Source organism: Heloderma suspectum, chromosome 14 (assembly GCF_057233095.1).
Source record: "Heloderma suspectum isolate Gila_16-S chromosome 14, 16-S_ref, whole genome shotgun sequence".
NCBI classification, from domain to species: Eukaryota; Metazoa; Chordata; class Lepidosauria; order Squamata; family Helodermatidae; genus Heloderma; species Heloderma suspectum.
In genome coordinates this window covers 14,770,464-14,788,131 of record NC_139471.1, presented here as the reverse complement: position 1 = coordinate 14,788,131, position 17,668 = coordinate 14,770,464, and positions in this window count along the sequence as shown.

Here is a 17,668-nt window from a genome sequence, read left to right as displayed (position 1 = left end):
GCCGCTGCTGCCGCCAGAGCCTCCGCCGCCTGGAAGATCCGCCCCAGGTAAGTCTCGTCCCGGGGGGGATCCGGGGGGGGGGTGGAGGTTGGCAGGCCATTCTGCCACGGAGTTTGGGGGGCCAAATGCACTGGCATTCGGCCTCACCGAGATCCGTGGCAGAATTTTTTGCCATCCCTAAGCCTATCACGGGAAAAATTGTGAAGCGATTTGCAAGGCAGCAAGAACAGCACCAGGTAGGTGCTCCGTTTTGTGTGCCTTTTGCAGGGTGGTGGGGCAGGGGAGCTTTATTCCACCATGGATTTCGGGGGGCTGAATGCACTGGCATTCGGCCTCACTGAGATCCGTGGTGGAATTCTCTGCCATACCTAGTTAAAACAAAAGGGAGAATGTGCATCAAAATGGCATATGAGTTCAATGTAAGCACATGTAAAATGATTCATGTTGGGGCAAAAAAGCCCAGCAAGTGTAACCTGATGGGGTCTGAGCTAGCAGTGACTGACCAGGAAAGAGATCTTGGGGTTGTGGTGGTCAGCTAGATGAAAATGTCAACCCAGTGTGCAGTGACTGTGAAAAAGGCAAATTCCATATTAGGCATAATTAGGAAAGGGACTGAAACTAAAACTGCCAAGATCATACTGCCCTTGTACAAATATATGGTGTGACCACACTTGGAATACCATGTACAGTTCTGGTCACCACACCTAAAAAACAAAAAAACAAAAGTATTGTAGTGTTGGACAAAGTGTAGAAAAGGGCAACTAAAATGCTCAAGGGGCTGGAACAACTCCCTTCTGGGGGAAAGTTACAACAGCTGGCGTTGTTTAGCCTGGAGAAAAGGCAAGTAAAGGAAGACATGACAGAGGTGTACAAAACTATGCATGGTCTGGGGAAAGTGGGTAGGGAAACATTTTTCTCTCTCTCTCGTAACACTAGAACCCAATGGGGTCATCCCATGAAGTTGATTGGTGGGGGATTCAGGACAGATCAAAGGAATGAATTCTTCATACAGTGCATAGACAAACTATGGCACTTGCTACCTCAAGATGTAGTGATGGCCACCCATTTGGATGGCTTGTAGAGGGGTTAGACAAATTCCTGGAGGAGAAGGCGATCAATGGCTACTAGTCCTGATGGCTATGTGCTACCTCCAGTACTAGAAGTGGTATGCCTATGTACACCAGTTGCTGGGGGATATGGGTAGGAGGGTGTTGTTGCACTGATGGCCTGCTTGTGGGTTCCTGGTTGACAGCTAGTTGGCCAATGTGCGAACAGAATGCTGGACTAGATGGACCTTGGTCTGATCCAGCAGGGCTCTTATGTTCTTCTTGTATTGTGAAGCTGGGGAAACTCTTACCCATGCCATCCAATTTCTTCCTGACATGAAAGTGTTAAAAAGTATAGAAGCTCTTCTAGAAAGAAAGAAAGAAAGAAAGAAAGAAAGAAAGAAAGACAGACTACTGTGTTTTCATGCTGTTTGTTGTTTCACACTTAGCCTTCTTTATGTTCAATTGTTCTCTGTAGTTTCAGGATAGGGTGGGATAAAGATCTAAGGAAACATACTTTAGATTATTTAACATGGATTAGCTATGAGACCTGAATGAACATTATATTGTAGTGTGAAAAATGAAATTTCAGGAAGACCACCCCCCCACCCCCCAATGAAGACACCCCAAAGCATATATTTTTACATCAGTTCATTGCACATCTTGATCAGCTACCACTTAGGCAGCATTTTAGGTTTCCTTTCTAGTAACTGTGACATTTTTCATGCAGCCAATCAGATTTGGCTGTCTATGAAAGGATATCACTGACGAAAATCGAGTTAATTCAGAGTGAGGGCACTGCTTCCTGCACAGATTCTGCCCTCCCTCTCAATTTGCTTTGTTGGTTGGCACAGTTTCTGCAATGACCCTTTGCAAAAAACCAAAACAAAATAAAACAAAAAACCTATTCTTGTGTAAGAATAGGTATCATAACTAGGCAAGTGGGCCCCTAGTTTGATCTGTGAAATGTTGGAGAGAATATGTATTTACTCTTCCATACGAACCTGTCAGACAGCTGAGGTAAGCTTTGAAGGCCCTTCCAAATCTTCCCTCACCTTGAGACGTTAGGTGGGTGGGTACCAGAAAGAGGGCCTTCTCAGTGGTGGCACCCAAATTTTTGATCTCTCTCTTTACTCCACAACAGCATTCATTTAGATGCCAGTAGAAATCCATCCTGTATTCTCATGCTTTGAATAGTGTTTAGTGTTGTTTTATTTGGTGTATCTGCTGCTTTTAGTCTGCGGTTTATCATCTATTTTCACTTTGTATGTTTTTTAATGCTTTATTTTGAGAAGGTGTATTATGTTAATTTTATTTGTAAGCCCCCTTGGTGGTCTTGAGTCATGGTAGAAATGTCTTCAATAGAATCACAGAGCTGGGGGGGGGGTGTCATTGTATGATCTAGTCCTTCTCAATAGAGGAAATCCGGAGATAGAGGAAATCCAGTCCCCAACAGAGGCACTGCTTGAGATTCACCATCAAGGGGGAGTCCACCATCACTCAAACTAATTGGTTCCATTGTTGAACTGCTCTTACCATCAAGGAGTTTCTCATGATTTTCAGCTGTAATTGACCCTCATGTAACTTCAGCCCATTTGATCTAGGCCTGCCCTCCGGGGCAGCAGAGAAGGTCACTGCCTTCTTCAATGTGATCGTCCTTCAGATATTTGCAGAGGGCTATCATGCCTGCCCTTTTAGATCAGAAAGAGAGGCCTTTCTCATTTGCCCACCCATGAGAGCAGTTAGGTTGACCACACATGAGTGTTGGGCATCCATTTGGGATGGAGGAAGACACATAACACCTCAGCCCCAGAATGCTTGGGGAGGGGCCCAGCACATGGGTAGGTGGAAGACATCTGCATCTCGACCCAGCTGGCCCCACTTAACCATCAGCCTCTTCATAAAAGACTAGTCTCAAACCCAATTTAGGTGCTGAAAGCAATTGTTGATGCTCATCCATAGCAGAAAATGTTCCTGCCAGCTCCTGGACCTGGTTGTGATTATTCTCAAACCCAGAACAACTCCGACTGTTCTTCAGCCCATCCCTATATCTGGTTTTATTTTCCTTGGCTTCAGACTGGTACTCTTGGCTTCTTGACCTCAGACTATCTCATGACTAATGCTAGCTGCTGCTTATCACTCAGCTCGAATAATTTATGACAGCGAGAGGGCCTTCTCTGCAGTAGCCCCACACGCTTGGAACAAGTTGCCATCATAGGTCCCCCATGCTCCATCAATGCAGGCTTTTAAGAAGGCCTTGAAAATATATTATTTTACCTTGACCTTCTGTTGATATTGCGGTTGTTGCTGTTAATGCTGTTGTTGCTGCTGGTTATATTGTTGGCTTTTATTCTTGGCTTTTGTTGCTATTTTATCATGTTTATGTTTTTATCGCTTTTAAGGTTTAGTTGTTTTTATGTATTTCATTGCTGAAAGCCACCTTGGGAGGGCTTCTGCCCTGAAAGGTGGCCAATAAATATTTTAAATAATAATAAAAAAAATGTCCCCACCTTCAGTCTTCCTGTCTCCAGGCTAAACATACCAAGTTCTTTCACCTTTTCCTCATACGACTGGTTTTCCATATTCCTGACCATCTTTGTTGCCCTCCTCTGAACCCGTTCCAATTTGCCTTTTATCTCCCTTTTTAGGTCTGTTAGGTGCAGTGCCCAGAACAGGACACAGGACTCCAAATAAGGTGAGACCTCAGTAAATAAAATAATAATAGAAATATATAACCCCCCCTCCCCACATCTGTAGTAAGTTTGGGATTGGGCAAAGAGATTGGCTGCTTCCTTTAGGCCCCTTTCTTTGAACCTCCAGTCCAAGTCAAAGTATTTTGGAAACATGTGACGTGACAAGGAAATGAGGGAGAAAGCAAGAATGTATTTCATGAGGAATTCCTCTGACATAAATGAGGACCCAGAGGAGAGGGCATGCTGACAGATTTGCTAGCTGGGTATGGCACAGATTTTAAAAGGGGCTGTGTAACAAACAACCCTAAAGTAAGACGCTTTCAAAACACACACATAGACGCAAAACCCACCTTTCTTCCTTTGATATTTTATTCTCCCTCCCTCCCTCTCTCTCTCTCTCTCTCTCTCCCTCTCTCTCTCTCTCTCTCTCTCACACACACACACATACACACACTTCCCCCCCAACCTTCCTAGGGCCCGCCATTTGAAAACATTACATCTAATAATATTCCTCAACTGGCAATCCCTACAAATATTCCTTTCAGCTTGTATTAAGACTTTCTCAGACAAGCTACTCTGTTACCACCCGTTCCTTAAGGGTTCCTGTCAAGCAACCAGGTTTAATGTTGCTCCAATGTGCAAACCAAACCCCTACAGGAAGGGCTGTGTAGGAATAACCCTTAATTTTAAATAAATAACATTAACCATGCTTTGATAGATCTGTAGTAGGTAATCTTTCTCTTGAGACTCCGACATGAACATATTTTCATTTTGCACACCAGGTTGACGGGTTTTCTCCCCTCACCCTGCACCACCATTCCGAGTTCTATCAGCTCTATAAAACGATGCCTAAATCTGTCTGAAGGTGGTCTGTATGGGTGATGGCAGAAAGCCTCATTTTCAGTCTCCTGGAAAACAGGTGATCAATGCTGTGTTTAAAGAAAGGTTAGAACAATAAATGGGCGCCTCTTTTTCCAGTGTCTCTCACCTTTGGAAACAGTCAGGGCTGAGTAACACCTCCCTCCTTCCCCCACACCACACTTCCCCCAAAAGGCTCGGTGTTCCTGCTTGTTTACTGAATGTCTGAAATGATGTCAGAAGAAACCCACACAGCCATATGTTTAAACAGAGGCCGTTCCACTTGTCACGAAGTTTTAATAAGGGAGAGGGGCCCGGCCTGAGCGGAGCCTCCCAGAATGATCAGCAAGGCTTGGATTGCGGTCAAACGCTTCTTCGTTGCGGGCCCCAATGTGGCTGGTGTCCCAGTGGACTCAAGCCATCTTTGTGTTTGGCTGTGTGTGGCGAGAAACAGGGCGAGAGCATGCATGCCTCGGAGCTTACAGCCGGTAAAAGGGGGAAAACTCCCCAAGGCGCAAGGAGAATTTATGGGCAAGTTGTCAAAGCACCCAGCCTTATGGTCTGCTGGGCTGAGGTTTGGTGCTGAGCTCCTACCTCCAACACAGAGGGAACTCTGCACCATTGCTAGGAGGGGCTATAGCACATGCTTTGCATGCAGCACGGGACACCATTTGCGTCCCTGTTTTTTCACACGTTAGGCCATGCAAATATCTACGTAAATATAATTTGCGTAGCCTATCGTGTGAAAACAGGGATGCAAATGGCGTAGTGGATGCCATTTGTGTCCGGACTGAGCACAGTGATACGGCACGGCATTGGCGGCCGGATCCCCACGGAGCGGAGCCGGCCTGGATGGAATCCGGGGGGAGAGACAGATCGCCTCCTGGGAAATTGCTGGGACCTCAACATCCCGGAGCGGCCCAATGCTCATGCCTGTCCTGGGCCCTCTTTTATTTTTATTTTTTTTCCTGTGGCTTGCAACTGACCAGTGCTGGGCTTTAACTAGGGATGGGTGTGAATTTTGTTCATTCTTGGTAAGAATATAGCAAAATTAACCATTGCCTTCATATTCAACATGGAGAGAACTCTGAGATTTAAAAAGGGGGAGAAACTGAAAATGACAAATATTTCCATCCAGGCCCGGGGCTTTAAGTGCTTAGTGCTTAAGAGGTCTGAGTTTGAATCTCTGTGCCATGTTTGTGGTGCTGAATTAGGCCTGCCACCTCGTTTTTTCCAGTCAGGATCCTCATCTTTAACAGCTACATGGGAGACAGGTAAATCATGGACAAAACAAAAACCACAACATTATAAACATAATGCAACATTATAATAAAACATGGTCTTTTTTTTTCTTAAGATGCAATATTTACAACGATATTGGGAATTGTTGCCACCATTTCCCAGTAAAAAAACCAAACAAACAACAAATGTGATAGGCTACGTAAAGATTTACGTCGCCTATCACGGCTAGATTTTAAAAAAAACACCGTGATAGGCTACGTAAATCCTTACGTAGCCTATCACGGCTGACTTTGGGGGGGGGGGAAAGTGCGTACGCAAATGGCGGCGCCCATGGATGCCGCCATTTGCATACGCGCTTTTTTTTTTTTTCCAAAGTCAGCCGTGATAGGCTACGTAAGGATTTACGTAAGGCTATGGCCGCCGCCATTTGCGTCCCGGCAGGAGATGAGATTCGCGGCTGGAGGGACAGGGCGCCTCCCCCCCGGCCAAAATTTCAGCCGGAGGGATGGGGCGCCTCCCCCCTGGCCAGAACTTTGGCAGGGAGGGATGGGGCGCCTGCCTCCCTCCCAGAATTTCGGGGGGAGGGACGGGGCGCCTCTCCCCCACCACGAAGCAAGCTGCGGGATAAGGTAAGGGACTTTCGTCCATCCCTACGTAAGGCTTTATAGGATAAATATAAAGACAGCACCTTGAATCAGGTTCGGAAGCATACAGGAATAGAATAATTGTAAAGAATAATTTTAATATCATGTTTCATTCTTCTTATCTTTTGTACATTTTATCTCTTCTTGTTCACTGCTCCAGAATCTGTTTAGATGAGGAGTGGTATACAAATGTTTGAAATACATACATACATAAATAGCTGGGAATATTGAATTTGGCTGGTGCAGATGGGTAAGAACTTTGTTTCAGTTGATTTCTGATAAGAATTTACCAAAATCCTTCCCCCCCACCACCATATTTGGGATGGAAAGGACTTGAGATTTCTTTTTTCAAGATGTGACTGCAGGAGAAAGTGAAGCAGACAGGTTCATCTATCCATTGGTTTAAGGATTTCTTTCCCACAATTACCCTAATATAACATTGCTCTGGGGGATTGTGGGAAATCAAAATGGTGGTTAGGCCCAGCTGCTACTTGGAGCTGTTTCCTGCTGCCATCACCAGGTAAAGCCTCCAGGGATGGAGGAGGTTACAAGATGAAGGGCATGTAGCTCAGGGCCTCCTGGTATCACCCGTACAGAAGGATGTCAGAAAGCAGGAAGGGGGAAGATCTCTGTGTGAGGCTCTGGAGAGCTTCTGTCACTCAGGGGGAAAAAAAAAAGTTGTGGACTAGATCAGAGGTATTGAATTTCAGGTCCTAAGGTGGCCATGGCCACTGGGATATCCAGCCCTTTTTGGGTTCGCTGGAGTTCCACAGGGTGCCCAACATGGCTTGTATTCACGAGCCGTGGGTTTTCCTCAAACTCCAGGACTTTTTGTGTATATATATTTTTTGTGTTGGCTATAACGTGCACCAATCGAGTTTTGTGCAACTTACAGCTGTGATTTCCACACATTTGCTTAATTTGCACAAACTACAGGCACAATTTGCATAATGTGCACAAATTGCAGCTGAAATTTGCACGATCTGTGCAAATTACAGCCAAAATTGGCAAAATTGGCATCATTTGCGACTGTCATTTGCACACATTAAAAAGAAAAGAAAGAAAAAGCACTGGGAATCTGCTAGCTGGCCCAGTTTGCTGCAGACCAAGTAGGCTAGCTTGTGGGAAATGAACTGATATCTGGAGGGCTGAGCTGATGAAAGCTCCTCAAGCTCAAACCCCAACCAGATTCCTTGAACATCAGTAGTGTGTGTGGGGGTGAAGAATCACAGTGGAGAATATTCTGAAATTTGTTTTGCAAACTGCCCTTCTTTTTCTAAGGTATATGTGGGGAAAAGTTCAAATAAAATCTAATTTCCATTTCTCCTTTTTCATAGGGATGGTCGGATCTCTGTTGCTCCGATCAGCTCAGCTGTATATTCCACTGTCACTGCTGCTTTGGCATCGAGATAGGAAGAGCTGTGTTGTTCTGATCCATGTACGTTTCACCTTATTTCATTTTAAATTCTATTCCCATTTCATTTGGCAGGGTTTGTTGAACCCAATACACTTTTAGTTCACTAACATACAAGTAATATTTTTTAGGTTGTATGCATGGTGTTCATATGAGCCTAGTAACCTCAGTGTTGCAATTTACACACTGTTGCATGGACTTTTTGTTGAACATAAACATGTATGTTTGCCAGTTAACCCTAAGCTAAAGAACCATAGTAAGGATTTTGTTCTCTTAAAAATATATGCTTGATGAGACAAGATTGTCCAGTGGCCATTGAGAGGGAGGGTACTAGGTATTAAATGGCAAAATGGCAGCATAACATATATGCATTTTAAGTCGTTGTGTGCTGACTAGTGGCAGGCAAGTGAAAGAATGAATCCTTAGTCACCTGTGATGTGTAGAGCTCCAACAGCTCCCCCCGCCCTCGAGGCTGTTGTGTATGGTGTGCAAGGCAAGATGGGTCACCAAGCAAGTTTCGATCAGAGGAGATGAAATCAAATCCATTCAGTTTCCAAACATCTTGGAAGTTTTCAAACTGCCATTGAGGTGAACCCACTTTCCTGAGAAAGATGTGCTATGTCATGTGCAGCTTGGCTCAGTGCAAAGCTACTAAGCTGCGTAATGTTGCCATTTGCGTATCATGAATCAAATACAAAAATCTGTGGATGTGTACAGCTGTTCTGTTTACGTCACAAGCTGAATATGAGCCAGCAGTGTGATGCAGCTGCTAAAAAAGCTAAAACATTATTAGACTGCATTAACAGAAGCATAGCAGCCAGGTCACAGGTAGTAATAGTTCTGCAATATTTTGCATTAGGCCATATTTGGAGTAGTGTGTCCAGTTCTGGGTGCTATATTATAAGAAGTGACAAACTAGAGAACATCCAGGAGGGTAAAACAGGGTGGTGAGGGGTCCAGAAACCAAGACCTATGAGGAATGGTTGAAAGAGCTGGGTATCTTTATCCAGGACAAGGGAAGATGAAGGGGAGACATGATAGCAGTCTTCAAATATCTGAAGGGCAATCATGCAGATGATGGAGCAAAGGTGTTCTCTGCCGCTCCAGAGGACAGAATTAGAACCAATGGAAGGATGTTGCAGGGAAGCAGATTTTGGCTAAACATTAGAAGGAACATCCTAAGAGTGGGAGCTGTCTGGCCATGGAACAGCTTACCTCAGGAAAAGGTGGGGTCTCCTTTGCTGAAGGTATTTAAGCAGAGGCTGGATGGCCATTTGTCTCTTCCAGCCACATCCTGCAAGACAGATCCTGCATTGGGAGCGGGTTGGACTGGAGGATCCCCAAGGTCCCTTCCTCCTCTGTGATTTTTATGTGCATTAATTTTGACTGCAGAGTTTGAAAAACTGCATGCATCTCAAGATTCTAAGTGATGTGCAAAATTGGGGGAAAGTCAGTCCAATCAGCAAAATGTCCCCTGCATTCTGGATTTAAAAAGTTCAACTAGAATTCCCCAATCAGATTTGGCATTTCTGCAAGTGGAGTGAGCTCTGCTTCTCACCCACCCCACTTCAGTTTGGCCTCTCTTTTCTAGCCTTCTGCTCAGCTGCCAGAAAGAGTGTTTGTGAGGCAGGATTTTTTTAAAAGGCCATTCTTACACCTCACCCCCATTTATAGCTGTATGTATGTATGTATGTATGTATGTATTTCCTGTGTGATACTTATACACCACTAAATATAATAAAATCCCTAAGTGGTTCGCATATAAATATTAAAATCATATTTAAAATATAATGTTAGAAACACAACATTAAAAACAATTCCAATTACAAAATTTTATAGCCTTTTAACTTTCCTATTCTAAATCTGTTACTGTTGTTTGTTTTTGTTTTTAAATCATCTCTGCATTGCTCCTAGGTTTTATTCTGGTTGTATTTTTATACTGTACTTTTAAGCTTTTAGATTTTACAGTGTTTTTATTCTGTGCTTTGCGGTTTTATTTTTTGTGAACAGCCCTGAGAGCTTCGGCTATTAGGCAGCACAGAAACCTAATACACACATCAATTAATTCAAATAAAATGGACCAGTGTAATTAAGGGTGCAATCCTATGCATGTTTACACAGAAGAAAGTCCTACAACTCCCAGCATTCCCCAGTCAGCCATGCTGGCCAGGGAATGCTGGGAGTTGTAGGACCTTTTTCTGTCTAAACATGCATAGGCTTGCACCCTAATTTAATTACAGTCCAGGAAAAGTCTGGGTGAGCAAATGTGTTTTCAGGAGGTGTTTGGAAGACATTTTCTGCCTCCCGAACTACACGAGGGGGTGTTTTGCAAAAGGGTGGGCATCACTACTGAAAAGGCCCACTCTCAGGATATTGTATGGTGACGTTCCGTGAACCTTGGAGTGACCGGCGAGGCCTCCTCTGATGTTCTTAAAAGTCACCTGAGTATGTAAAGAGCTACCACGCTCATGTAGGGATGGCGGGGGATTCTGCCACAGACTCCAATGAGTCTGGAATTCCCTGGAATTCAGCCCCCAGAGTCCGTGGCGGAATGATCCCACTCACCTCCCTCCTGCTGGATCATCGCGGAGCCGAATCCTCCTCACCGGCAGCTCCATTCCGCAAGCGATACAGCCGCCATTGCCGTCCGTATCACTGCTGATGAGAAACAGGAAGTGATCCGGACATAAATGGCGTCCGCTACGCCATTTCCATCCCTGTTTCTTCTTGCGATAGGCTACGCATCTATATTTACATAGCTATTGACGTAGTCTATCTTGTGAAAAAACAGGGATGCAAACGACATAGTGGATGCCATCGCTTGTGGAATGGAGCCAGCCGGCGGCTCCGCGGACTCACCATGGAGCAGAGCCAGCCAGTGAGGATTCCGAGGGGGAGGAACGGATCTCCTCCCCCCCCGCGGACCCCAGGTAAGGGAATTTGCACATCCCTAAGCTCATGTGCACTAAGTCACTTGAGTTGGCAGGGTTTCTACTCCTTGGCTAGGTTATCATGTATGCCCAGCTTCTTGTGTTTTGTTGACCCACTGGCATGTGGTGCTCACTCTTCTTAAGGCTGCAGGGTCCATTTTATGTCATGTGAGCCTCGTAAAGGTTGCCAGCCACACCTATGGATTTTTTTCCTGCACACTTTTAGGATTAATGATGACGGGGGGTGGAGAGTGTGAACTGGACCCAGCAGCCCTGGAGAACTGTCTTTCCCAGAGTTCTTTATGCCTGGGATAGTGCTGTTGTGTCATTTAGAACTGGGCCTAAATTTCTCAAAGCCAAGGAGAACTTGGGACCAAAGTTCTTCTTTCTTTCTTTTTTCTGGGGAAGTGTGTAAATCTCCTTTCAAAGCATGGAGATGGAGTCAAAGTTGAAAGCGGGGAGGGAGGAATCTCACTGGCCTGATGTGGTGTGTCTCCTTTTGGCTGGCAGCCACTATCCCCCCCCCCCACACACACACCTATTGCTACAGGTGAGCCAAAAAAGAGTTGGCCTGTTGGTGTTTTACAATTCTGATGTCATTCGTCTTCAGAGGTGTCCCAGTGAACTAACCCGGACTAAAGGGATAGCTGCTTCAGGACGGTCACCCAGACTGGAATGATTAGAAGCTGTGCATTCTGTAGCCCAGCTTAACACTCCATATCTACTGCATCAGACTAGCCCCCAAAGATGACGGACGGAGAGCCACCATTCAGAGAGACCAGGTGTTTGCCGGCCAGCAGGCCAGAGATGGTTGCCAACAGTCAGAGGGTTGGAATGGTCCACGCTCATCTCCTCTGCCTTTTGTCAATGTGCAGAAGGTTGATTTCCAAATGGACATTGCTCATGATCCAAGCCTGACTGAGTGCATTTTTCCATATGCATGGATTCCTATACACTTCAGAATAAACAAAATATTTTCACATCCAGAACACCCGCCAAGAACACGGAGACCCTTGTTAGGGTTTTCCAGGTCTTACAGGGCCTTGCATGGATCTCCGCATAAGCCCAGTGATCCTGTTTGTCAGATCGCTGGCGTTGACTTGCTCTCATGCAGTGCCCTTCTGTCCTTCCAGTGACAAACCTGTTCTCCTTCCATTCAAGGAATCACACACACACACACACACACACACACATGGTTTGATTTGACAAGTCGAAACTGCCTGCTTACCATTCTGCACACAGCTGCAGCAGCTGGGAGCATCTGGCACGAGACATATGGAATTTAATTTCCTGATATTTACATAGATTGAAACAATCCTGATTCCAGACCTACAGCACCAGACCTCCAGGCAAAAGCTTTGTGTTCGATTCATTTTCTTTTCTTTCTCTTCTTTCCGCCAGTGGACTAGGGATAAGAGTTGAAAGTCGGCGCAGGCTTTAGGATGTTGAAAGGCTCTGAAGACCTTGATCTACAAGGCTTACTGTGTAAATGCTACTTTTTCGCTTCTGGGGAATCCAGAAAAAAGCATTCATAAGAGTTTCAGCCATTTAAAATATATCCATAGATCACTCTTTGCTGACCTTGACTATGCTCGAAACAGGTTGGCGGTGGATAAAATATGTATGGTGGGGGTGTGGTGGGGGAGAGAAAAGAATAGAATTTCAGTCACACAGAGGAGAATGAGGAAAGGATATGCTCAGCATGAGCTCCTGGTTTTAGGGGCCCCTTCGGCAAGATGTTCTCCATAGGCTCACCTCCTCCTCTCCAATGTAACTCTCCCTCTGATTCCAACCCATGCAACCATCCCAAGGGAGAGCACAAGAGTGACAAGACAAATGGAGAATGCTGCCCTACGTCTTCCTGTTCTCACTGACTGCATCCTCAGAGATGGCAAGTGAACAGGTAGTGACAGCAAGGAGGAAGAGGAGTAGGACCAGGAAGCTCTGGTGATGGTGGTGGTGGTGGTGGTGAGCAGTGACCTTTCTGCAGGGGTATGGGCCCTAGCAGGTGCCCAGTGATGCTAACTCCTGATGCCACACCTTGGCATGATGACTGATGCAAGATTAGCCATGGTTTCAGACTGATGTACTAAGAAGAGATAAATGATGATCGGCAATCATGAGTAGATAAGCCACAATAATAGGGAGGGATGTTGTCCATGTTTTCATTTGATGGCCTTCCCTTTCCCGCTGGGGATGAGTGGATTTTCCCCATTCAGTTCTTTTCTTGTTCCATGGGTCCAGTGTGCCCTTCATGCCACTCCTCATCACAAATTCAGGTTCACTAGGAATATTTCGAAAATTCATTCTGCCATTGGTGCATGCACATTTTGCGGCAGTTCCTTCAGTTCCTTTGCTCACCCACCCCTTCATGTTATCAGTGATAACGCTCTTCAAGGACTTGAAAGGCTGTCACAGGGAGGAAGGCCAGGATCTCTTCTCGATCATCCCAGAGCAGGACACAGAATCATGGGCCCACAGCAGAAAAGGCCCTTTTCCTGGTAGCCACCTGCCTCACTTCCTTTGGCAGGGGCTCCTGCCAAGGGACCACTGAGGATGATCTTAAAGCCATCACTTCTTACCATGGCAGCCTATAGTCTACAGGAGCCCCTTCTCCTCTGCTGCTCTCCAGATGGGTTGTACTAAAACTCCCATCTTCCCCATTCAATATGGCAATTGGTCATGCTGGCAGGGGCTGATGGGAGTTGTTGTCCAAATGTCTTGGAGGCAGTAAGTTGGGGATATCTAAAATACATATTTACATTTGAATTTGCATGCAGGTATTTACCCTTAAATTATGCAGAAATGGACTTATGAATGAACACACACAAAATTGGCACAGACAGGAGATAAACAGATCCATCCATCTTCACTGGAGACCAGACCAATCCAGCAGTTAACACAAGATGGGGAGGAATGATTGAAATGGAAGGTTTCGATAACGTTCCATCTTCCACCTGAGATTAGGCTTCTATAAAAGTTACAAGTGTGAACTATAGAAGCTGAGAAACAAAACAACCATTTTTGAAATTGCACTAGAAATCAAGACCAGACTATTCTCCCCTCTTGCATATCTCCTTAAGTGAAAACAACAACCAGAAACAACTATGGACATCCATTTAAAAGAAAAAGAAGAAACAGAGGTTTCAAGAAATCAGACTCTGAAGCTGAGATCTTGTCTGGAGCAGCTGCAATGCATTTTAATTGCATGATCAATACAGGGTTCAAACAATACTTTGAAGTTGCCATGACTTTGAGGTCACAAACATTATTTGAGGGATAAAAATAAATCCCACTGAAGGAGCATTGGGTGTGGTGGGGGGGTGGACCGAGGACCACCCTTTGGGGAGACTGGTCAATAGTAGCTCCATTTTGTCTGGGTAAGGTTTAAGAACATCTGTGGCTGAAGGGTGTATAGAAAATTATGAGAAGCAAATTTCAACTGTTTCCATCAGGACTTCCACCCTGATCAGCAGCCTGGATCCTTACTCTGACCCACTGAGGATGGGCCAGTTGGATCTGTGGCCCTGGAGGCCTAACATCACACCTGAACCTGAGCCAGGAGACCCTCAAGCCAAGAACTGCTGACCTGGAATCTCCAGAGACAGTAAATTCCAAGCACACAGACCCCAAAGAACTGCAACCCTCCACACCACAGATGCCATGTATTCCCATGCCTGCCTGTCTGTGCCAGCAGCGTGCCAGGAGGAAACCATCAGAAAGGAGGTGGAATCCAGGCCAGGCCAGATAGGGTTGCCCCTACTGTAAGGCAAAGTGAGACAGCCACTTCAAGCATCAGGGGTTTGGATGGGCAGCTACCCCAGCCATTTTTTGTGACCCCCCAAAGCATGGATAGTATCAGGCTGCACAAATAATTCCTTCTGTGTGTTTTCCCCCTGGCTGTTTCTGGTGGGATGACTTTTCTCATATGCCTCGAGTGGCAGTGGCAGTGGTGGTGATCTGGGGGTGGGGCCCAGGGTAAGGATCTCTACTGCTAGGAAATCCAGGGTGGGTTTTTTTTTTTGGCTCAGTGGAGTTCTGCAGCATGTACAACTCACTTCACATCTGCGAGCAGAGCTGTGGGCTTTCCAGCAAACTCTGGGAACTTATTTATGCATTTGTTTTTTGGAAGGTTCTGCAATTTGTGCAAATTACTGAGCCTTTTGTGCAGATTAGGGCTGGATTTGCACAAATTGCACACATTTTGCCTTAAGTTGCACAATTTGCTCTGAAATTTGCACAAATTGCAGACCCTTTCCCCCTGGCAAATGTGAACAATTCCTGGAAAATCTGCCAACTGGCCTGACTCACTGCAGAGTCAGGTGCTGCGGTGGAAACTGAAACAAAGTCTAGGGGAGTGAATCTAGGAAAACCCATCAGTTAAGGATTGAGGCCTGCAGAGACAAGGGAAGGATAAAAGGTCAGGCCTAGAGGTTTGGAGGGGTTTTTTTTTTGGGGGGGGGGAATCTCTGAGAGGACTAGTTTCATTTCCTTAGTTAAGTTTCAGTTTCATTTCCCCAGTTAAGTTTCATTTCTTCAGGTTTGAAACAGTACTTTTTGGTTTTGAGGGAGGAGAGTATAAAAAAAAGAGCAAGAGAACCAGTAAGGGCAGAATTGGGGACACCAGAGCCTGAAGAGGGAGCAGGAAGAAGCAGTCTGGAGATGTCTAAGTACAGCTAGGGTAAAGGAACTTGCATTTTGAAATTTTTATTTTATCTTCATGCCTTTTGTATCATTCAGCTCTATTGTGTAAATGCCTTTAGTTGTGATTTGCTAATTTGCCAGGAAACTGTTGTGGTTAAACCCTGTGTCTAAAGTGTCAGTCACCCCATGCCTACACCCCACATTATTGGAAAGTGGAAGGTAAAAGAAGGAAGGTGGGACTCTTAAGGAGGCAAGAGATCCTTAAGGAGTTGTTCAGAGGGTCCAGATCAATGGTGGAACACTGATGCCATCGAACTCCACCCCTGAAATGGATTTCTTCAACATCTCTACCCCAGAGCACCTGCAGCGAGTCATACAGGCAGCCTTCAAGGGCCACATGTGGTCCACAGACAATGGGTTACTCATCCCTGCTATAAGCAGAATATATGGGGGAGGTTCTCTAACAAAATGTGTGTGGGGGGTACCTCATCAACCTCGGCAGTTGGGGACAAAATTGGGTGGGGATGAAACTCACTGTGGTACTCTTCTTGTCAGTCGGCACTCAATGGCTGCCATTTTTCCAAGCCCCCTCTCGCCCTAGGAACAATGCTATGTGATAATGTAGCACTGCTCTAACAGGGGCTTCTGGGTAAAATAATGGTATTCCCCTAGCCCACACTGGTCAAGCCAACAGGAGGAGCGTCACACCAGATCCGCTTCTGCAAATCCCTGAAACAACTCTCTCCCGCCACGCTTGCTGCTTGGAAATGTAACCATGGGGGGTGGGGGGCATTTTTAGGCCAACCCTAACAAAATAATAATTCTATGGGCATAAGAGGAGTATTGACTTTTTAAAAATTCACATCAACATACAAACGTATCACTTCTTCTTCTGTTCCGTGGGTTACAGGAGGGGTGGACAACTGGTGGCCTTCAAGGTGTTCATGGACTGCAACTCCCAGGAGCCTTAGGCAGTATAGCCAATGATGAGGGATGATGAGAATTGTAGTCCATCATCATTGTAGTCCATCAGCAACATCTGGAGTGCCACAAGTTGCTCACCTAATATTGCAGCAACTGAGGAAGCATTAGGTAAAATAGCATACACTACATGCTGGTTGTATTACCCTAAAATGAATGCCAAATGCCAGCAACACCGATAAAACGCAATATGCCTATTTGAATTAATGCCATCCCAGTAGTTGACAAAGTAACCCAAACCTCATAAAATGAAGTTATAGTACTGCAATCTCCCTGTACTATCTTATAAAAAGTGACCTTATTCATTATCAGAATGTACTGTACATGATTCAGCCAAGATCTAACTAATGGGGAACTTTCCCTCACCCTGGTCTTTCATCCAATTCCCAGCTACATTAATCCTACTTGGCGATTTTAAAAGACAGCAGCAGTTATGGAACTAGCAGAGATCATTCAGTCTGCAAGCCGGGGGTTTGTGCTATGAATCCAAAGAAGTACTGACAAATCCATTCATTATAGTTCCATCCACCCAGATGCAAGAAACAGATTGCTGCCAGAAGATCCAAGATCTTGTGAATATATTACTGATTACATTTAAGATGTTGGCTTTGACCCATCATGCGCTAACTTACGTTGGGCCCTGGATACTTCAGGGGCCCGCCGGTGTGGCCCTAGCCTGGCCCACCATCACTGACACCTGTTGATCCCATGCGGCTGGGTCTGTGTCAAGATTCCCTTAGCCTCCACTTCACTTCAGTGCCCAAACATACACAGACGAGAAGCCTCAGTCTACAGCTTTTCATCCATTACTTCACAGGGTCATACTACAGATGCAAATTCTCAGAGAAACTCTCAGTCTACCAGGAATGCCTTCAGGGGATCCAAATGGAATTTATGAGAGTTGCCCGCCATGTGAAGAGGAAGGAGGTCTCCCTAGCCTAACTTAAGGTGGGGAGGTCCCTCTCTTCTCGTGAGGCCTCTAAGTGCAGCTTCTCACGTGAGGCTAATCGGGTAGACCGTCTAAGTTACACCCCTGCCTTCTCTCTTTTTGCTCTGCGCCTGCGCCTGGCATCTACTAGGTCAATCTCCTGTTCACTGCCTCTCACAGGGGAGGGGGGCGAGGAGGGACCCTCAAGCTCAGCCATCTGTATGTTTGTGACCTGAGAAGCAGGCCTACTCATATCTAGACTAGCCTGGGAAAACACCTCCCCCATGT